Source organism: Prunus mume, unplaced genomic scaffold, assembly GCF_029339155.1.
Source record: "Prunus mume cultivar Tortuosa unplaced genomic scaffold, ASM2933915v1 scaffold22, whole genome shotgun sequence".
Lineage (NCBI taxonomy): Eukaryota > Viridiplantae > Streptophyta > Magnoliopsida > Rosales > Rosaceae > Prunus > Prunus mume.
In genome coordinates, this window is record NW_028296568.1 from 9,625 (window position 1) to 18,924 (window position 9,300).

Genomic DNA, 9,300 nt, shown 5'->3' on the forward strand with positions numbered 1-9,300 from the left:
TGGACAACCATAGAAGCGGGGAAAACCTTACCAGTGGACAACCATTGAAGCGGGGAAAACCTTACCAGTGAGGTAAATTATTTGTAATTTTTGTTTTATTAATTTCTATGTCATATTAAATTTTATTTAAATGTTTCTTGCAATTTATATATTTTGCTAATATTTCTTGTATTTCCAATATTAATATGAATGTTTGTTGCAATATTTATATTTTGTTTTGCATTTCTAATAAATTGTTAAAGTTTCTTGTATTTCCATTATTATTTTTTTATATTTGTTGCATTGCCAATATTTCTTAAAGTTTCTTGCATTTCCTTTTTTTTTTTTTTTATAGATTATTCAAGCACAAATATTTTTTGCTGCTACTGGGCAAAGCAAAAAAAGTTTCAACCATACCCTATGTTGGGAGGTGGTGAAGAATTGTAAAAGATTCCAAATTATTCCAACGGGTCCAACGGTAGTGTTGAACGAGACGCCACTCTATGAGACACGGGCATCGGATTCACCTATGGATTCCCCGATGAGTTAAGACTCACCCATCGAAAAAGAGCCAAGGCCTATTGGGAGAAAGGCGGCGAAGGCGAAGAGAGGGAGTAATTCTACCAAGAATGCATCTAAATTTTTGGAGGACATTTCAAAGATGCAAGCCATGAGAATTGAAATGGACATGAAACAACAAGAGTACGATAGGGCAATGGAACTAGAATATGCAAAAGAAAGGGAGTATGTACGCCAACAAAGGGAGTATATGCCGAGAAAAGATTTAAAAAAAGGATCAGGAAACCATGGCCATGGATACAACTCATATGTCCCCTGAAACAAAACAATATTGGAAGCCAGAACGAAGGGATATTATGAGACAAAGACGTGACGATGGACCTAGCAACACGGATTGGTTAAATGATCAAAACCATTAAGTTAGTTTGCTTGCCTTTCATTTCATTGTACCATGAAGTTAGTTTGCTTGCCTTTCATTTCATTGTATTTTTTGTTTTGTTTAAAAAAATTAGTGGTAATTCATGTATTTTATTTTATGAGTTTTATTGATTTTCTTTTAGTGAATGAAGAAAATATTCAATAGAATTCCTTTTTATTCAAAACATTCCATACATAAAAAGCAAACCACAACCAAAGCATAAAAAATAAACAAACCACAACTAAAGCATAAAAAAATAACAAAGCATAACTAAAAATACAACACTTCACTTCATTGACCTTCATTGCCTTTTACCGCCCACAAATGCTCCATCAAGTCAACTTGACGGTGTTCATGAATATACGACGATTGCATCTCCGTGTAGAGCTCAATCATACAATGCATGAAACTACCATCTCTAACCAACGGATCATGCTACACTAGTTCTCCATTTGGCCCCATAGGTTTTTCATAAATTCGTGTTAAGGCCGTGTTCATGGGATCTGGTTCATACACTTCATCAACATTGTAATCATACTCATCTTCCACAATCATATTGTGGAGGATGATACAAGTCATCATTATACTTCTAAGCACCTCCTCGTCAAATAGACGCGCCGCGCCCCTGATAATAGCCTACCGGGCTTGAAGGATACCGAAGCACCTCTCCACATCTTTTCTGTACCTCTCTTGATAGGCAGCAAAAAAAATTTCCTTCTGGGATCGGGGATGTGGAATTGATTTCACAAATGTTGTCCACCTCGTATAGATACCATAAGCTAGATAATACCCGTTCTGGTATACGATATTATTGATTTGATATGTGATATTTGGGCCTTCATCTCTCAGAACATCATTGATTACCGGGGATTGACCCAAGACGTTCAAATAGTTTTGAGAGTCGTCAACTCCAAAGAAGGCGTGTCAAACCCATGTATCAAAACCAGCAACTGCTTCGAAGATGATGCTTTTCTGCCCTTTCCGATTCCCATAATCCCCTTGCCAAGCAGTTTGACAATTTTTCCATTGTCGTGTATGCTGTCAATGCTACCAATCATTCCAGGAAATCCACGAGACTCAGGCTTTTGTAGAAGCCGTTGCAAGTCCCTGCACATAGGTCTGCGCAGGTAGTCCCTGGTGTACAGATTTTCCACTACATTACAAAATCGCACCAAGCTCTCCAAAATAGTGGACTTCCCCATCTGGGCAATCTCATCCACCTGATCGCAGATGACCCATACGCCAACATTCATTATCACAGCTATGAACTTTTACACCGGAAGCAGCCCCAAATTTCCAGCACAATTTTTCTTTTGAACAAAGTAGTCATCATAATTGCAAATATCATGCATGACTTTATTGAACAAATGAGGTTGCATTCTATATCTTGCTCAAAAATGAACATCAGAGTACAGAGATTCTGGGATAAAATAATCTTCCAGAAGATTCTTACCTCGAGAATGTCTGTCTGTCCACATTCAATGCCCGACGTTCTCGTGAACCACGGCAGCTTTGGTTTTCTTCCTCCAGCAAAGCAACGGCCATGCCAAGTTGCTCATCTAGTTCTCTCTGCGCCCTTTTACTTGTAGCTCTTCTACACATTCTTTATCGCCTTTCTCGCTCTTGCCTCTCCAAAACCTCTTCCATGTCTGCCATTGAGAATGGAGAATGAAATCTAAAATTTGAGAAATGAAATCTAAAATCTGAGAAATAAAGATGTAGAGAAGATATGGTGTGGGATGTATGAGCTGAGCCTCTGATCTTATAGAAAAATTTAGACAGATAAAGATGACATGTGGCACAATTTTAGAGGGTGAAAATCTTATCTGAAATTTGAAATTCACATGAAATTTGGAATTTGAAATTTATCTGGAATTTAAATTTTGAAATGTATCTGAAATTTGACATTTTGAATTTATCTGAAATTTGAATTTTGAAATGTATCTGAAATTTCAAACCGAAAATCTTATCCGATATGAATAGTATTGACACGTAGGAACCTAAAAATCTTATCCGAAAATATTATCTAAATTAATTGTTTAAGTAAACAAAGTTGTGAAAAAAATAAAAACATGAATAGTATTTGCCATGACAAGCCTAAACTACTGGAAACACACTTTGCTGGGGGGCTAGGGCAGCTACTATTCACATAAATAGTAGTTACCCTAGGGCTCCCCTTGCCATGGCAAGGAGCTAACTGGTGGAAATGCTCTTAAAGGAAATCCCATAATGAACAAATTTCCAATTTAAACTCAAATAACAATTAAGACTCGTTTACAAGTTTATCCTATTTACTTTTCAAATGATGAAACTACCTCGAAAGACTAACAGTCAACCGAGAGGTCAAACTAACCAAACTTGGTCGACCGGGCCCGCAGGGCCCACGACATCCGTTTTACGATTCGAAAGTTTCTAAGGGTTCCACAAGGTCTAGGATACAAGTCTTGCAAGTTTGGTCTGGATCGGATGGTCAGATCATTCACGATCGCACAGTTACTATAAACCTAGACCTAGGGTTGGCATTTCCGAAGTATTCGGGACTCCGTTTTATGATCCATAGAATCCTACACGATTCTAAGGACGTCTAGATTATCATATAATAAAGTCAAGATGATCCAACGATTCAAACCTATCGAACCCAGATAACACACAATAGGCAAAATCCGTTCAAGACTCAAACGGTATCCAAATTGGAATCTGAGCACCCCTACGTGCTCGTGAGAACCTGGAGATCACATCGGGACACAATGCCCCTTTTCTACAATGCCCAAGCGCCGCCACACGCGCTGGGAACTCGTGGGTGTCCAAAGCGATTAAACTTCACCGTAAAACTCAAGATCACAACTCAAGGCTCCTACCCTAGGTTTAACACCCTATTTGGATATACCTCGAAACATGGGCGGAAGTGGCCGGAATCCCGATCCCAAAGTCGGTCGAATTTCAATTCGAAAATCAGACTGCCTATGCTCAAAATTGATGAAATCCTACCCAACCATCAACTAGATTATGAAGAATGGATGAATTTTCATACCTTGATCACCAAAAATGGAGGCCGGAGGAGAGGGATCGGAGCTGACGAAATTTCAAGCGAAAATCAACCTAAAAATCATGTTTTCCGATTCTTTGGAGTGGAAGCCAATGTCGGGAAGGGCCGAGTCTTGACGCGGTGGCCGGTCCCTTTGGCATCTGTCCGTTGCCATGGTCGTGGCGGAGTTTGAAGAGAGAGAGGGAGAGGGCTGCCGTCGAGGAGAGAGAAAGAGTGACTGGAGGAGAGAGAGGAAAATGAGGGTTTTAAGATTTTTATCAAACCCTTTTCACAAATATTACGGTTATGCCACTAAGGGTATTTTGATCGTATCTTTTTCGTTACAACTCCAATTTGAGCCCACTACACGTCTACGGACTCATCTCGCCGTGCTCTACGTAACGGTACAGTCGAAATTCCCAAATTTCTTCCCGGTCAAAAAGTCAACTTTAAACCTAATAAAATATTTCATGGGCAAAATGGTCTTTTATCTGAATAACTTAATAATTAAAAATTTATTTAGGACTGGGTCGTTACATTCAAATATTTTATTTTATTTTAATATAAAAATATATATATAATGGACTTTAGAAACACAACCAAGGCCTTTTACAAATTACAAAATTGTTATCGATTTCTTAAACCAAGTCCAACCACAAAACCTTTAAAATAATAATAATAATAATAATTAATAAATAAATAAAACTTAAAACACTCAACAGGACGTCAAAGTAATTTAATTTTGCCAGCTGTCATTTTTTGGGTTAATTTATAGAAATTAAATTGTGTAGTATTTATCATAGGGATTTGATTTCCCCACTCCCCTTTTCTCCACTTACACTCCCTTTTGCTTTTTAATACTTTTTAATCAATTTTGTTCTTTCTCTTTCCTATTCTACCCTTACCCTACATTAATTTCTTTTTACTTCACTTTGATATTAGTTCTTTTTCTTTATACTTAATTTTCCAACTTCCACTCCATTTTCAGTATTTGTTTTCCTTTACTCGACTGAGAAATTAAGTTTTTTTTTTCTTTCCCTTTAATACTGAAAATTGAGTGTAAGTTGGAAAATTAAGTATAAAGAAAAAGAAATAATATAAAAGTGAAGTAAAAAAGAAATTAATGTAGGGTAAGGATAGAATAGGAAAGAAAAAGAACAAAATTGTTAAAAAGTATTAAAAAGCAAAAGAGAGTATAAGTGGACAAAGGGGAGTGGGGAAATAAGCTCCTTGGGCTTGTCTAATATAGATCCCTACATTTTCTATTTCCTAGACATATACCCATAACTCTATAAATCTATGTGTAAAACCCAATTTCAAATTTAAATGACTAGTATGATATAAAATGTCGTAGTATTCCTATGTTTTTACATTGTTGCCACCAAACTCCATATTTTATAAATAATTTATTTCAAGCATTTCATTAACTGCCATAATTGTAATTAATACTCCCTATTGATAGCATATCAACCACCCCATTTCTTTTGGTTGTCATTCCCTCTCATCACCCCTTAAAATTGCAAACCCAAAAAAAAAAAAATTTGTAAATTACATATCCAATAATGTACCTATAAAAAATATAAATATAAATATAAAACCAATATATAAACGAAGAAAAAAATTCATAATAGTTAATTGTTATTCGTGTTGATGCCAAAGTCAATAGAAACTTAATGTTATAGTTTGTGGTGTTTTGTATAATGTTTTCCTAACCTATTATAGCGTTTTTAACACGCTATTTAGAGGAAGTTGTAGTGTACATACATAGTGGGGCAACTGAAACACGTATTCCATCTACTGTAGCAGAATCAAGTGTGGAACAATTGGCATTTGAAAGTGCCACTTTTGTCATATAATAATAACTTCCTTGCAATTTAAGCTCCCTAGGCTTGTCCAATACAGATCCCTACATTTTCTATTTTCTAGACATATACCCATCATTCTATAAATCTATGTGAAAAACTCAATTTCAAATTTAAATGACTAGTATGATATAAGAGGTCGTAGTATTCCTATTAAAAAGTAATATATTAAATGACAACCTTAGAGATAATAAATATAATTTTAATAAAATATTATTTTATATGATTTTATATGTTATATAATATGGTCTCTAAGTAATATAACTATTATTTTATATCAAAAAAATAATATTTATTTCAATAATTATATTTTACGAATACTTGCTTATTCGGCCCGAACCAAGGAACCCCTTAGATATGATGCAAAATGGATCTTGTTCTATCGTTGATCAGAGATTTCTCTATGAACAATAGGAATCGGAGTTTGAAGAAGGGGAAGGAGTCCTCGACCCACGACGAATAGAGGAGGATTTATTCACTATATATTTCTATCGATCAGATATCATGCAAACCTTTTCTATACTAATAGCATAGAACCTTACTCTATTTAATCTAACAAATATTTAATCTAATAAAAGTTTTTTTAAAAAAAATTGAATGATGACAGAGAATAAAAGTAAAGTATCTAGGCATACCTATTTTTATCTAATTGGATGGGTTACTTTCTTTTGTTTTCATTATTATAGATTTTTTAGAATAATATAAACTGTGAAACGTTACCCTGCCATAATGTGATGTGCTTCCAATGCCAATAAAAAGTAACCCATCCAATCTATGTTTTTACATTGTTGCCACCAAACTTCATATTTTATTAATAATTTATTTCAAGCATTTCATTAACTACCATAATTGTAATTAATACTTCCTATTAATAGCATATCAACCACCCCATTTCTTTTGGTTGTCATTCCCTCTCATTGCCTCCTAAAATTGCAAACCAAAGCAAAAACAAAAACAAAAAATTATGTAAATTACATATCCAATAATGTACCTATAAAAAATTATAAATATAAATATATATATGTATAAAATATAAACATAAACCAATATATAAACGAAGAAAAAAATTCATAATAGTCAATTGTTATTCGTGTTGATGCCAAAGTCAATAGAAACTTAATGTTATAGTTTGTGGTGTTTTGTATAATGCTATTGTAACCTATTATGGCGTTTTTAACACGTTATTTGGAGGAAATTGTGGTGTACATACATAGTGGGGCAACTCAAACACGCGTTCCATCTACTGTAGCAGAATCAAGTGTGGAACAATTGGCATTTGAAAGTGCCGAGTGTGGAACAATTGGCAATTGAAGGTGCCACTTTTGCCATATCATAGTAACTTCCTTGCAATTTAATTTTTTTCAAATTATATTCCGGGTGTAACAAACAAAATAAAAAATTGAATTGCGGGGGTATTGTCTTTTTATTGCAATGGTGCAAACTGCCAAGATATAGCAAGCCATGTGCATGCGTTTAAAGATTATTGGTTGAAGCAAAACTTTTTAAAAGGGAGTCAAACAAATAAGGTCAACTCTTATGTCTTCTAATCCATCTTGACAGGTTGTATATTTTTGTTTTCTTCTAATTTTGTCATAAATTAGAAATAAATAAATAAATAAAAATAATAATTACCTGACCAACATGGTACTGTTTGCGTCTTGGTCTTTAGCCGTCTTGACAAATTGTACGTTGGTGTGTAACGCGGTTTCTAATCGTAGGTTAGTAAGACTTTTCTTTAAGTCTAAAGTCGTTCTAAATATGAACCACACAATTCGACAGATATAATGCTATATAAGTCCATGCAACCACACTTAGAGTGTTAGATTAATCTCAAGAAGCGAGATGGGAATTATTTCAAACAGGATTTCTAGGGAGGAGCTCCGCCCAGGAGATCACATCTATGCTTATAGACACTGGCATACATATTCCCACCATGGTGAGTATATATATATGTATAGGGTAAGCTTCTGTTGAGGAATTTATTCAATAAACTTATTTGAGGGATACTCTTGTAGATCCCACCATACATTATATTTCATTAATCCAAATCGTCCATTTTGTAGATATTCATTCAAAAATTATCTCTACAAGAAAATCATTTGAATCCGATATCATTTGACCACTCAATTAAATTATTGAAATTTTAGTACTTTCTTGAAGTACCGTGTTCATTGATTTTGTATAACACAATTAGATGTCTAAACAGTTTCTGATTTATCTAATTTTTTGTAAGGATGATTTATGAATGAAGACCTAAAAAATAGATGGTTTGGATCATTAGAAAAAAAAAATTGTAGGGTACCCTAAAGGGTGTTCCTCAATATATATACACAAAGCTTCAATTGAGGAACTCCTTTGTAGTGCCCACTCCGTATTGTATTTCACTAATCCAAATTGTCTATTTTTTAGATAATCATTCAGAGATCATTTCTACAAAAAATCACTTGAATCCGATATCATTTGACCACTCAATTGAGTTATTGAAATGTTAGTACTTTCTTGAAGCATTGTGTTATTGATTTTGTAGGACACAATTAGATGTCGAAACGGTTTTCGATTTGTCTAATTTTTTGCAAGGATGATCTATGGATGTAGACTTAAAAAATAGATGGTTTGGATCATTGAAAAAAAAAAAATCGTAGGGGACCATAGATAGTGTCCCTCAAATAAAATTATTTAAAAAATCCCCCAATAAAAGGGATATATATACATATGTGTGTGTGTGCGCGCGCGTGTGTGTTTTCTAGAAGTCATATTTTTATTTGTTAGCGATCAGACGGATAGTTATTTACAGAAAATTATATATAAATTGTATTTATAATATTATATAATATAGCATGTGGATGGTGCTATGCATGCACGCAGGTATATATGTTGGGGATGGTTTGGTGATTCATTTCAATGCAACAAAAGATCCAAATGATCCAAAAAGTAGTAGCTCATCGAGAGAGTCTCCATGTGGAAAGTGCGGGCATGACCCAAACACGAAACGAGGGAGTGCTGAGAACCTGCATTGATTGCTTCCTAAAAGACCACCACCTGCTTCGCTTCGAATACGGGGTCTCTCCACTCCACTTCATATTCAAACAGAAAGGAACTTGTAGTACTGAGTGTTGCTATTCAAACGAGGAAACTGTAGATCTTGCCACCAAGATTTTCAACAAAGATGAGGTTCACGGGAAGGGGTTTGGTGACTATGACGTGCTTGATAACAACTGCGAAAACTTTGCCAGTTATTGCAAAACAGGCAAGCGCGTGAGCGAGCAGGCTCTCAAGGCAATGGGTATTGCAGCTGTTTCCTCTAAAACCGATACTCCATCCTCATCTACTTCCAAGACTGCCATGGTTCTTTCTCTTTTTTCTTCCAAGTCGTCTTAGTGATTCTCTATGTTATGTTGTGAAAATTGTTGTTTGATTGTGTGCTCAAAATAGTTTCTTGTATTTTCTATGCAATTAATTAATTACAATTGTACTTGTGCACTTTATGTTTTGAAAGC

At 34.8% G+C, this 9,300-nt stretch overlaps 1 pseudogene; it reads left to right on the forward strand.

Moving 5' to 3' along the window:
- Positions 1–7,645: 7,645 nt before the first annotated feature.
- Positions 7,646–9,300, forward strand: LOC148914289 (protein LEAD-SENSITIVE 1-like; annotated as a pseudogene).